We start from the raw sequence: 13,917 nt of genomic DNA, 5'->3' as shown, positions 1-13,917 counted from the left end.
CAAATCTCCTGGGGAATTTTTAAACTGAAGTTTCTGTGGTCTAGCTGGGATGGAATTTCAGTGGAATCTAACTGGCTTCCAAGTGATACAAATGCAGCTGGTCCTCCACTCTTTGAGGGGCAGGACTGTAGGAGATACTGAAATGTCTGATATTGTGTATGGTTTCATGAGGTATAATAGAGAAAATATCATGCACATCATAAAAATATGCAGCTTCAAATATGACTAATGGACTTCCCAGGTGGTCCAGGGGCTAAGACTGTGCTCCCAAAGCAGAGAGTCTGGGTTCCATCCCTGGTCAGGACTAGATCCCTCATGCCACAATTAAAGATTCCACATGGAACAATTAAAGATTCCATATGCTGCAGCTGAAAGATCCTGCATGTCACAATGAAGATTGAAGATTCTGCAACTAAGACTCAGTGCAACCTAATAAATAAGTAGATATTTGTTTAAAATTGACTAACAAAGCAAAGATATAAATAAATATCTTTATTTATTATAAAGATAATAAATTCTAGAAGGATGATCCAGTAGATTCATATTGGAGGGTCTCCTCAATCACCAGGTGTTTAACAGTAATTGTGGGCTCCAGACACATCTCAGGATCAAAGGCAAGACCCTCCTCTTGCCACTGATTCTTACCTTCCTCACATCTGCGAAGGGCATGATGACTGCTGTGTGAGGATTAAGGGAAATCATGGACATGGAATGATGGAAATGATGGAACAGGCTTTGAAAACTGTAAAGTGCTTACAATGGTAGGTGTCAAATGAAGCCACCTATGTTTAAGAAATACAGAGCTAAGCTGCTGACAGCGCAGAGGAATGGAATCAAATAAGGTCTGCACAAAAGTTGTCAGGCTTCACGCAGGGGGTAGACCTGAACTGGGTAGGGTGTGGACAGATGAAGTAAAGGAGTAAATGGTTATTCCAAGCCAAGAGGTCAGCATGGGTTGAGTGAACCAGCATATCATTAGAAGTGAAGTTGCTCAGTCATGTCTGACTCTTTGCGACCTCATGGGCTCTAACCTACCAGGCTCCTTCGTCCATGGGATTTTCCAGGCAAGAGTAGTGGAGTGGGTTGTCATTTCCTTCTCCAGGGGATCTTCCCAACCCAGGGATCAAACCCAGGCATTGCAGGCAGAAGCTTTACCATCTGAGCCACCAGGGAAGCCAGCATATCATTAAGATGGGGTGAATTCATAGTGAGGAAGATTAGGAAGTAAAGTCACATGAGGATGGGGGAGGATATCATAAGGATAGTTTAAATGATAATTAGAGAGCTCTAATACTTTATGTACACTGTGAACTTACTTTTGTCTTAAACTTCTGTTAATGCACTTTCAGAATCAGGCATTTTTGAGCACCTCATGGGGCCAGGTAGCTTGCTAGGAACCAAGGATACAGATGTGAGGCCCTCAAGACTTGGGTGGAGTTTGCCAGATCCAAAGTCTTGTACTTAAGCCTGTTAAGCATTGCACCATAGACTCAGGATTCTGAAGGTGATCTGGGTGTTTCCATCATTCAGTGCAAAGCCTGTCATGTGGCAAGAGCTTAACAAATGTTGAAATGAATAAAGATCATTTCTCTTGTTATTTTTATATAGCTATAATTGTGGTATACACAATTTTGTATCCTTATTTTTTTCACTGAACATTGCATAATTTCCCCATTTTTATTATTCTTCCAGTTTTGTTTTTTTTTAAAATTTCAAACTTACAGAAGAATTCAAAGAAAGTACAGGGGAAATCTGTATACCCTTCACCTAGATTCACTACTTTTTAACATTTTGCCACATTTGTTCTACCCCTTCAGCATTTTTCCCCCCTTAAGGATCTGATGCAAGTTTCAGTTGTCATGATGCTTCAGCTCTAAATACTTCAGCAGCCATTCCCTAAGAATAAGGAATTCTTCTATGGGACCACAAACCATTATCATTAATAGCATTGTCTATTATACAGTCCATATTAATTTTTTTCCATCCCTCCCCCCAAATGTCATTTACTTGGGTTACCCAGGTGGCTCAGTGGTAAAGAATCAGTCTGTCATTGCAGGAGATGCAAGAGATGTGGGTTTGATCCCTGGGTCAGGAAGATCCTCTGGAGGAGAATAGGGCAAGCACTCCAGCACTGTTGCCTGGAGAATCCCACGGACAGAGGAGCCTGGCAGGCTACAGTCAGTCTATAGGATCACAAAGAGTCAGACTTGATTGAGCGACTGTGCACATACATACATATATATATATATGGGATTTTTTCCGTCCTGATTCAGGAGTAACTAAGGTTTCCCTGTTGCACTGTTTCTTTACTCTCTTTAAAATCTTGAAATATTTCCCTTTTTTTCTTGCTAGTTTGTTCTTCATGACATTGCTCATTTTGAAATGTCCAGGGCAGTTGTCATGCAGAATGTCGCACATTTTGGATTTTTCCATGGTTTCCTCATGATTAGATTCAGGCTTGACATTTTTTTTTTTAAAAAGACCACTACATTTGAGATGATGTGGACTTTCCCGTGTGTTACACTGGCAGGCTAGTCAATAGTGCTCATTGTCTTTTATTGGCGATGCTAGACTTGATCACTTGGTTAAGCTGGAGTCCATCAGATCTCTCCATTTCACATTTTAGGGTAAGTTGTGGTGTGATGACCTAAGACTATTAGCTCCCATCATGTTTTACCCAGTGGTCTTAGCTTCCATTGATGATCTATGCTTACATTTGTTATTACACTGGGGATTGCAAAAGGTGACTCTAATTCTGTCATTCTGCATTTGTTATCTGGCATTCTTCTGTAAAGAGAGAGTTTCTCCTCCCCACACCCCTCTGTCCAATGCCTGTGGTCTCAAAAATTATTTTTAAAAAATTTAATATGTATAATCCCTTACCATCAATTTTTTTAATGCTCAAAACTGTCCTAAATTGGGCCAGTAAGAGCCCTTTCAAGAGGCTTCTGGATTCTGTTGACTTGGTCTTGCCAGTCTTTAAACACTTACTTGCTTTCTCACATAAGATATTCCAGACACAAATTGTACTTACAGGTCTGTGGTGCTGTAATCAGTTTCTTTAAAGGGGTTTCACTCCCTTTAGTTGGAGATGGTAGTTAAAAGTTGACTTTGTACTTTAAAAATGGCTATTTAATATCTCATCAAATGAACATACCTTAATTTATCACTTTATTTGTTGAGCATTTAGGCTATTTCTATTCTCCTCCCTTCTAAATAACTGTAACAAACATCTTTATGTGGATAACTTTTCCAAGTTTAGGATTATTTCCTTTGGCAAGATTCCCAAAAGTGGAGTTACTGGGGCAAGAGTGTATATTTTTTTCTGACTCTTGTTACACGTTATCCGTTTGCTCTCACAGAAGGTTTTAAAAGTCAAGGACTTTTATGTGTTAAGACCAGTGATTTCTCATTTCTCTTTCTCCTTTCTCCTGCTGACCTCCTCTATGCTTAAAACCCTCTTTTCCCAAACTTTTCTTGAAATGACACTGTTCTCTTTTCTCTCAAGACAAATCCTCTCTTCCTCCCCTACCTGCTAAATTTGCACATGTCCCAAAGCCTAGTACTTAGTGCTCACTTCTCTTGCTGGGTACTGCGTGGGATGTCCTTACTTCTATTTGCTTGCCTTTGAATGCCCAGTCCCATTCTGAGTTCTCATTCCTTCTGCTTTTGTCTTCTTCTAAGTCTGGCTCTTGCCTTTGGTTTCCAGCCTTGCCTTGTTTTCATCTCTGTCCACAACCTTGAGAAAACAAACATATCCCAAATATATGAATTCTGTTCTTAGATATTCTGCATGTAGATGGAGCTTCATTTGAGTCATGTTTTCTATTCGTTTGGTATAAAAATAACATAGTTCTGTGTTGGAAGAATACAACTTAAAATGCAGCCATACAGCAAACTGGGCCACGTATCTCATTTATGGACTCCATAAGATATCTCTGTTCAGGTATTTATGGGGAGGCTGTATTCTTGGAACACAAACACGGGAGGATTCAGTTCTACCTTCACTGAACTTGAATTTTCTAACTTGAGTGGTTTGTGATTTAAGTTGGATTCTGACAATAAGATAAGGAAGAAATGGAAGTCCAGTTCATTTCAGTCACACAGTTGTGTCTGACTCTGCGACCCCATGGACTGCAGCATGCCAGTCTTCCTTGTTCATCACCAACTCCCTGAGCTTGCTCAAACTCATGTCCATCCAATCAGTAATGCCATCCAACCGCTCCTCCTCCTGCCTTCAGAGGGTCTCCAAACGAATTCTGACCTTCCAATCTGACCTTCCAACCTGAAATCAAAAGAGGGCCAATTCCCAGCAGAGCCCAGGCTCCCATCCAAATGTTTTTTTATGGGCAAGGTAAGGAATTCCTTTCCCTTATCTTATCAACCCAGAGTTCCACCCTCCCCAACCAGGAGCCTGTGCCTGGAGAGAAAAAGGACTGAATCAGGTGGGTGGAGATTCCCCCTGGGGTATGTATACTCATCCTGAAGAGGAAGATAGGCTACCAACGCAAATCTAAGACTTCAAGTTTAGTATGATTTCTGGGGGTGAGGAGGAAGTAGAGAAGATGTAACCTGTATTATGCAAGAAGCAAACGGGAATATATGTGCATGCATGTATCAGATGACCCTAAGTGGTAAAGAACCCGCCTGCCAATGCAGGAGACATAAAAGAGGTTTCAACCCCTGGGTCCAGAGGATCCCCTGGCGGGGGGGTGGCAGCCCGCTTCAGTATTCTTGTCTGGAGAATCCCATGAACAGAGGAGCTGGAGGGCTACAGTCCATACAGTCGTAAAGAGTCGGACACGACTGAGCGACTTAGGACTCACACTCATACATATACAAGGATTTATTTATACAAAGACTGCCACAGAAAAATACATTGGAAACTGACGATGATTGCTAGATAGGGTGAAGAATGAGAGGGAGACAGTTTTCACTGGGCTTGTGCTTTGTATTCTCTATTTGAAAATGAACACTTTTTTTTTTTTAATGCATGAAAAGGAAAGAAATCACGAGGCCACAGGGTCGCTGTTTTGTTGGTGTAGAAGAATGATTTTGACACTGATTTTCAATTTTTTTTCAGGAGGGAAAGGGTTACAATTTGTTTGCTCTAATGCTGCATTCAGAGGATTAAATGAGAATTACTGAAGGTGGCGATCAGAGGTGGCCCAGTTCTCAAAGTAGAGAGATGCAGCGTTTCGTTTCAAAAAAGTGAGTTATGATTTATATAAAGCGTCGTAGACTAGGGTGGGAAAAGGAATTTAAAAGTAGAGGCCCCTTGCCGTGCCATTGTCGCCACAATGCCGTGACTCGGATTCGAACCGAGGTTGCTGCGGCCACAACGCAGAGTACTAACCACTATACGATCACGGCGAGCTACCGGAGACCTGCCAAGCGAACTTTCGGATTGTCTTCTTCAACAGTTATAGGCCTTCCCATTCTGCACGTCACCAAAGGGTCCACCTATGGGGCGGGTTCAGGCCTAAGGCCGAATCTGAGAATGCGCAGGCGCATTGCTCTTTTGCCAGATGCTCCGGTTCCCTCCAGTTTGGGTCCATTAGCTACCCGAGATAGTGATGATGCAGTAGGAAAGAGTGAGTTCCATGTAAGGGAGGTGGGAGTTTAGGGGGTACCACTTGGGCATCCAGGGACGGGACTGGCCGGAACGCAGAATGTTCGTAAACTGTGTAACTCGCCTTCCTTGGAGGAATCCCATCTCCTGTGCCCTCGAGACCCTTCCAGCACCGCAGACCGGCAGAGGGGAGCTCCTCAGGGCTTCTCCTTGTTGATTCTCCGAGTGACCGAACGCTGCCTCTTAAGGAGAACACCCCCAGAATTGGACTGGCCACTTAGAAGGGACTCCATTAATGTATCTCAACCTGCTGTTCCCCTTATCGGCAGCACTCCCTTCCTTGCTTCCCTTGCTCCCCCGACGGCATTGACTCGTCCGCTCACCCGTGCTTCCGCCGGAGGCGGTGCCATCCTCTGTTGTGTCCCTGGGAGCGGCAGGGAGGGAGCCCGGTTTTCCTTATGGCTACATCGGAGTTCTCGTCCGCAAGGCGCCTAGAACCAGGCTGAGTCCACAATAGGCACTGCCTTTTTGCTAAACTGAGAACGTGCCACTGGTTCTAATGAGTGAATCCAGAGAGACCACCCGTCTTTCTCCATTGTCGTCTGCTCTAAGCACTACCCCCCTTCCCCCCCTGCAGAGCAGTCGGAAGGATCCTGCTAAACCCGAATGGAATCTCACTCCTCTACCTTCTCTTCTCAACACCCCTCGAACGCGGAGCCTTTAACAGCTCATCTTGTGGACTTTGCTCAGTGTCGTTTCCCATTTCTTAGTTACTTGCTTTCAACAGGTCCTTGAGAAGCGCTTAATACTACCTTTCCGACCAGGGCCTGTAAGCGTCGTGGGGATGAGATAAAGAGAAGACCTGCAAAGAGGAATTTTCTTCGTTGCATTTCAAGACCTTAGTTCACGAGATTATCCTGGCTGCTTGCTGCTTGACAAATTCCCTTTTTGCCTGTAAAGAGTTACTTCCAAGGTCACTTCTGCGAAAGACTTCTATTACCGGAAGCCCATTTCCAGTGCTGCTATGGAAATTTGTACATGTCAATTTTAGCGCTTTGCCTCTTGAGTGTTCTGTGCTTTGTTTGGGTTGTGCCGGATAACGTGCGTAGCCCAGGGTAAGCGGAAGCCTATATTCTTCCAAAATCCAGTGTAGCCAGACCTGGCGTAAATATCGTTTCTGTCACAAGGGGATTGGGATCCATTTTCGAGGAAATTGTCACAAACTGAAGATAAAAAAAATGGAGGAGAACGCTAAAATGCAGCCCCCTTGCCGTGCCACTGCTTTCGCAATGCCGTGACTCGGATTCGAACCGAGGTTGCTGCGGCCACAACGCAGAGTACTAACCACTATACGATCACGGCGAGCTACTGGGGACCTGTGCCTTTCGCTTCTCTCCTGAGCTCTTCTCTGTTTAAAGTCCCGCCCCCTGGCTGTGACATTGCTGGTTCCCGCCCATCTCAAACCTCGCCGCTCTGCCGGTGCGTACGCAGGCGCACTGTCTTCCAGCTGTCTCAATATCAGTCCGCACTCGCCTGCGGCTCAGATCTTGCCGCTTCACTACCGCGGTGCGAGGTATTTTGGAGTTATTTTACTCCGCATCTCGAAGAAAGTTGTGCTGTGGGACCGAACTGATTTTCCTTCTTGTGAGAGTTAAGAAACAGTCCCATTCCCCGCCTGTTCAGACAGCACGAGCGCCAGGGCACAATGGGCGTGAGAGGAGCCTGGCGCCGCCATTCGGGCGACCCGCTTTCGCAGGCCTCACATCCCTTCCAGGATGCGTGAGAGTCCGATTCGCAGGCCCGGCGTCCCAGGGGTCCTTTAGTTTGCAAAGTACTTTAACTGTCCAGGCGGACGACCAACAGAGACTTCGGCCCGGAGTCTACGGCTCCTCAGCTCCGCTTCAGGCTTTATGCCAGAACCGGAGGGGCTAATAATGAGCGACTTGAGCAGGCGAGAGCCGCAGCCATCTAGACGAGGACGACACTGGGTGACGCGTTACTCGCGGCGTCCCAGTAGCTCGCCGTGATCGTATAGTGGTTAGTACTCTGCGTTGTGGCCGCAGCAACCTCGGTTCGAATCCGAGTCACGGCATTGTGGCAACAATGGCACGGCAGGGACGTCTTTTTTAGACTTGGGAAGCCGTATTCTGCGGTTGTTCCCTAACTGCTTCTGGACATTAGGTCAGGGCTGAAATTATATTAATAACTAGGCAAAAAGTGAACCCAGGGGCTTCAGTGAGTCAGCCAGCCGTCATCTTCTGTGTTATGAGACTGTTTAATTTTGGGAGGTTGTTCCGTGTGGTACTACTCATTCTCTTTCCTCATTTGCTATCAGTGGTGAAATCATATTTTGGGTTCTCAAAAAAAGCCTCACACTTGCTAGTCAATACTTTGGAGTGCAGGGATTATAGGAACACTGTGCAAACGTTTATTAAGAATTAGAAGAGTGCAGATTAGACAATACGCTGTGACTAGCGAAATATCTGACCGCTCTGGACGAATTGGTACCCGTAGCCACTATGAGGTTGGGGAAGAGTCTGTGGCCTCCTCCTCAGCCTTCTAGGTGGGAGGGCTTTTTCTCCTTGAGGATTTTTTTTTTCCCTAATTTACCTCAGGTTTAAAGCAAATATTATTCGTTACTTTGTTTTGTGAGCACTTTATCCAGGTTCAACAAATTTGAGTCTGTCATTTGGGAACAGGCAAACGGAGTAAGTTTTGGAGTTAGCTTTCAGGTGGCTGGGGAGCGGCTGTATCACTGTCAAGGAGGGAACGAGATAGGACTCAGTGAACAATGAGTCCCTCCAGCTTCTCCCAGAGGACCTGAGGGTGGAGGGAGCAGGGAGGGCAGGGAGTGGCAGAGTAAGTCAGGAAGAAGTGGGGTTTTGCTCCCTTTACTGATAATCTGTCTACAAAGGCATATTGAACCCTGTAAAAGCAGAACACTGTGGAGTGCTATAATTTTCCAGGTCTCCTTACTGCCACTTCCCTAAATTTGATGAGTGTAAAGCCACACAGTAGGACAACTCAGGCCACAAGAGAATAGAATGAGGAAAGGTGAGCCTGAGAAACTTGCCCAACTTTGGACACTGATTTAAGTGTTGTCCATATAGAAAATCAACATCACGAGCAGAAAAAGAACCAGCCAACAGGAATGTGACAACCTCTGTTCCTCTGACCACTTAAATAACTACACAGGTTTTAAAATCTGCAACCTGGAATAAGGTGTTAGGGTAGGAAGCAATGAAAGGATCCAGCTTTTCTCCAGTGGCCCTCTCTCCAACCCCCGTTCCTCTCCTGCTGGTGCTTCAGTGCTGGGCAATGAGCTGCTCTCAGAATCTGGAGAGAAGTTCTGGTGCAATCACTTTCTAAGAGCAAAAGGAGTCAACCAAGAAAATAAAACCCACGAACATATATCATTGGACGTAACCCGTTCTAGCCATTCACGTCCAATCCAAGGCAACTGAAGTGTCTTTTGAGGTCAGGAATGTAGCAAAGAAAGCTGAACAGAAGGTTTCCAGGTGCAGGAAGATTAACAGAGGGTCAGTGTGTTCTCCTAGCTTCTGACTGCTGACCTTCTTGGCTGCTGCTGCTGCTGCTAAGTCGCTTCAGTTGTGTCCGACTCTGTGCGACCCCAGAGACGGCAGCCCACCAGGCTCCCCTGTCCCTGGGATTCTCCAGGCAAGAACACTGGAGTGGGTTGCCATTTCCTTCTCCAATGCATGAAAGTGAAAAGTAAAAGTGAAGTCTCTCAGTCGTGTCCGACTCTTAGCGACCCCATGGACTGCAGCCTACCAGCCTCATCTGTCCATGGGATTTTCCAGGCAAGAGTACTGGAGTGGGGGATCTTCTTGGCAGATATACAAATATCCTGGAGATGGGTGTATCCAGCTATCAAAATGACATAATATCCCTTCACTCAATTCCTCTTGTTCTGCTTTCAGGCCCATAAAACAGACTCTTGGTAATGATATGCCAGCCCACGTAGACATTCCTGCAGGGAAAAGCATTGCTCTGAACAAGTTTCTGACTAGTTGGTGTTTGTTTTTCTTACTTTGCCATTTGGTTTAGACCCTTGAGTCTATTTGGTACGATTCGTTTCCCTTCAGTCTGCTTATCTCTTGGTGCGCTGACAAAATGTGGAGTTTCCAGGCTGGCAAAGCTGAGAGCTAGAGACACTGGCCTGGATGACCTCATAGAGACTACTGCTCTGGGACACCCTCTCTGAACCCTCAGCTCCCTCCCCTTGACTTCTTGATTTAAACCACGTTTTTCTGTTTCTGATTCTGGGAATGTGGTCCTTCCTCTACCCCTTCCAGCTGGAAGGCAGAGCTCTTCTCTAGGGTCTCAGCATCAGGAAAGAAGCAAGCAAACCTAGGGGCAAACCTTGAAGGGAACATATCAACCCCCATGGCTTTCTGGTCAGACTTGGTGCATCTGGAGTTGTGACTGCTGTAGCTGCCAGTCACCACATGGGTGCAGTACAGACTGGACCAGCATCCTTTGGTGTCACCTGGAAACTAGTTCAGATTCAGAACCTTGGCCGAAGATCCACAAACTGGAACTGCTGTATCAGAATCTTCATTTTAACAGGATTCTCCACAGATTATTCATTTGCACCATAGCGTTTGAAAAGTGCAGGTATGATTGAGAGAACCACCTGACTCTAATGGAGCCCTTCATTATTTACGCTGTGAATTTTTGGGTTTAGTAGAAGGGACCTCGGAGAAGGCAACGGCACCCCACTCCAGGACTCTTGCCTGGAAAATCCCATGGACGGAGGAGCCTGGTGGGCTGCAGTCCATGGGGTCGCACAGAGTCGGACACGACTGGGGTGACTTAGCAGCAGTAGCAGAAGGGACCTGCCTGAGTCTGCTGGGCCTCATTGTCTACTGGGCTTCATTGGTGGGGGTGAAAGGGAAGTTTTGAGGATGAGAAGATGGATTTCTGGGAGGGAATCACTGAGGGCCCATGTTTGGGGGCACTTAGGAAGGAGGCAGCAGCCCTGGACTTCCACTAGGAGGTACTGCACCCCAGGGAGTGGATGTAGAATGCTGAGGCCAGATGAAACTTACTCTTGAATATACCACTTTGACTTTAGCCCCTATAACACTGAGCCCATTCCTCAGGGATTCTCTGGACATTCAGGACTCAAGTTTCAGTTATTCATTCATTCAACAAACTAGCATAGTGTAGCTAAAGTGCTGTACATCATGGGGGAACTGCAAAGCTGTATATGATACTTCTTGCCCCAAAAAGCTATTTTCTAGCTGGGAGAAAATACTAGCTATAGCAACAGTCAGAAATGACACAAGAAATGCTATAGAAGAAAGACATCTCTTGCTGCAGTGGAAGGAAATTCGCCAAGGAAGAACTGACATAAACTTCCAGAATTGTAAAATTATTCAAGTTTATATCCAGCACTTCCCTCATTCTGATCCCCTTCCACATCTTTATGTTGTCCTTATCACATTAATTCTCATTCATTTGATCAACTGTTTATTAATGGACTTCCCTGGTGGCTCAGACGGTAAAGCATCTGTCTACAATGTGAGAGACCTGGGTTTGATCCCTGGGTTGGGAAGATCCCCTGGAGAAGGAAATGGCAACCCACTCCAGTACTCTTGCCTTGGAAATCCCATGGACAGAGGAGCTTGGTGCAGGCTACTGTCCATGGGGTCGCAAAGAGTCGGGCACGACTGAGCAACTTCACTTTCACTTTCATGTGCCAGGTAGTGTTCTAGTTTCTGGGGTTATAGTAATGAATAAGACAGATACGTTGCTCTTGTAGACCTGTATTCTAGTGCAGGAATCAGAAAGGAAAGTTAAATAAAAAATAAACAGAAGAAACTGTACCAATGGAAAATAATGTGTTAATAGTGTCTTCTTGTTTCCCGCCTATTATCCCCTCAGCTCCTTTGTCTATAGAAAGTCTGATGACTGATAATAGTAAATTGCACACATTTGTGCTTTTTGTCTAATATACACAACTGTATGTATAACCACCTCCACAATCAAGATCTAGAGCATCTGGGGACTTCCTTGGTTCCAGTGCAGGAGACACACCCTCAATTATTTAACTAAAAGGTTGTTCAGAATAAAATTGGTTTTCATCTTACCTCTGATTTTTGGAAGCCTCTGTTCTTGTAAATATATATTGCCAGCATCATCTTGTCACTGGATGGGACTCTTTCAATGGCCTGACAATGGGCTCTTGAAGGGGTCCCACTTCAGAATACTTGGAAATGAATTGTCAAAGGAGACATACTGACAAAACAAAAGATGCATTATTGAAAAGGGGCACTCAGGCAGAGAGCAGCAGGGTAAAGGAACTGGGAAGAATTGCTCTGCCACATGTATCTCACAGTCTCAGGTTTTATGGTGGTAGGGTTAGCTTTCTGGGTTGTTTCTGGCCAATCGTCTTGGTTGTGCCTTCATTTGATCTGACTCAGGCCCTTCCTGGTAGTGCGTGCATTTCTCAGTCATGATGGTTTTCAGCACAAGGATTTCTGAGAGGTTGGCGAGTCATATTATCAACTGATATCTCCTCCCCTTCTTGGCCCCTTTTAGGTTTTCTCTGGATTGTTTTTGGGCCCCACACTGGTTTTGTGTCCTTTTGAAGCATCCTGAAGTGGGAGACTTAAGCAAACCTGTAACTGGTTGTGCCTGGCCAGGGCAGGCAGTTTTGGTCAACAGTTCCCCAACAATCCTATTATCTTTAATTTGCTTGGGTCTCAGAAGGCATAGTACAGATTTTATGGTTCTTAAAAAGAAAATTGTTGGAATGCTTTATTTATATTAAAAATATTCTTAAGTTATTTAGATATATGTGAGCAGTTTTTTGACAGTGGAAACCCTGGCAATTTTTAGAAAAAATTGTTGGGTCAATTCTGAGTGACTTAGGGGTCTGCTTTCCTGGAAACCAGCAAGGCAATGAAAGCTCAGTCACTGGACAACAGTGCATCTTGAAATTGTACAGAACAGCTGGTGACTTGCCCTAAGGTACTTTCAAGGTAATGCAAAGGCCCAGCATTTTAATAAGGCAGAATGTTGGGATTGGAAAATATGCAGAAAATAAGTCTGATAACACTTCATAACAGCTTTATAGAAAAACCTATAGGTTTCCAATGGTCTCTTTTTAGCTCCTCCTATGCAGTTGGTTATGTATCTCTTTGGAAAGGGCAATAGTCTTTGTGATTTTTGTCCATGACTACCCCAAGACATGGCAGTGATACAGGTACAGTTGTAGTCAACAGAGTTCTCCCACTTCCTGTCTCTGACTACTGATCTGCACACTCCTCCCCTTCTCCTTCAGCCTGTTCTAATAGGGCTCCTTCCTGCCACCCTCTTCCTACTCTGGCCTCACCTCACATATATATGTATGACTTTATAATTAGGTCCCATACCCTGGGGTCCTGTTCTTTACTTTCCAAGATAATCAGTTAATCATTTAAGGTCTTATCTTAAATGCTTTATAAGTGTTTATTAGCCTTTGCTGAGGTTTATGCTGTGCCAGCATCAAGGGCTTTATTAGTTTTCTCTCTCCTGGGAAACGGGAAACACTATCATGTTAGCAAGCCACATGCTTTGCTGATTTTAGCTTCACTCTCTTTTAGACATAAGCTTTGGTTCCTAAGCTTTCCCTCTCAGGACTCTTGAACCTTCTTTCTTACAACTTTATCCAGTTCCCTTCAGGAGTCAGCTGACCTACTAAATGGTTGAAGAGTGTTAAAAGTATTACCCTCCTACCCCAAAGTAACATGACCATTTTAATGGAGACATCTTAAGCCCAATTTCTTGATGCTGAGACCATGAGACCAAGACAGACCAAGGGAGAGAAGATTCTCTCTACCACCAGGGCCCCATGGTATGCCTGGATCTTCAAAGCATTCTTGTCCTGCAAAATCTGTCTCATTTGCGACTTAATATCTAAGATGTGACAGGACTTCCCTGGCCGTCTAGTGGTTAAGACTCCAGCTTCCCCTGCAGGGGCATGGGTTCCATCCCCGGTCAGGGAACTAAGGTTCCACATGCCATGCAGCAAGGCAAAAAAAAAAAAAAAAAAAAAAGGCAAAACTCAAATGGAAAAACAAGCAGAAATCTGAAATTCAAAGTTGGGGGAAAAAAATTACCTTAAAAAAATATCTAAGATGTGGCAAGGGAGAAATGAAGTATAAGAAAAAGCAGTGTTGTGTCCATTTGTGTGGAATAAAAGATATATAACAGGAAGGAATTTGGCTTGGGTAAGAGTGGGCCTAGAAGGTTTTTCTGCTCGTCGGAACCTCTCTGAGCATAAATCTGAAGTATTATAGAGGAAGCAGGTGTCATGTTCTGCTCAGGCTGTCATA

The 13,917-nt window shown here is 44.8% G+C and overlaps 3 non-coding genes across 3 annotated transcripts; 1 reads left to right on the top strand and 2 right to left on the bottom strand.

Annotated features, from left to right (window-relative positions):
- Positions 1-5,301: 5,301 nt before the first annotated feature.
- On the bottom strand, positions 5,302-5,373 carry TRNAH-GUG (transfer RNA histidin (anticodon GUG)). Its single transcript has one exon. It is a non-coding gene; the product is annotated as a tRNA-His (tRNA).
- A 1,489-nt stretch (positions 5,374-6,862) lies between these two features.
- Positions 6,863-6,934, bottom strand: TRNAH-GUG (transfer RNA histidin (anticodon GUG)). The gene has a single exon. It is a non-coding gene; the product is annotated as a tRNA-His (tRNA).
- A 658-nt stretch (positions 6,935-7,592) lies between these two features.
- On the top strand, positions 7,593-7,664 carry TRNAH-GUG (transfer RNA histidin (anticodon GUG)). The gene has a single exon. It is a non-coding gene; the product is annotated as a tRNA-His (tRNA).
- The last annotated feature ends 6,253 nt before the right edge of the window (positions 7,665-13,917 follow it).

The sequence above is a fragment of the Ovis aries genome, chromosome 7 (assembly GCF_016772045.2).
Source record: "Ovis aries strain OAR_USU_Benz2616 breed Rambouillet chromosome 7, ARS-UI_Ramb_v3.0, whole genome shotgun sequence".
Taxonomy (NCBI): Eukaryota; Metazoa; Chordata; class Mammalia; order Artiodactyla; family Bovidae; genus Ovis; species Ovis aries.
This window is presented reverse-complemented; position numbering and strand designations above follow the sequence as displayed.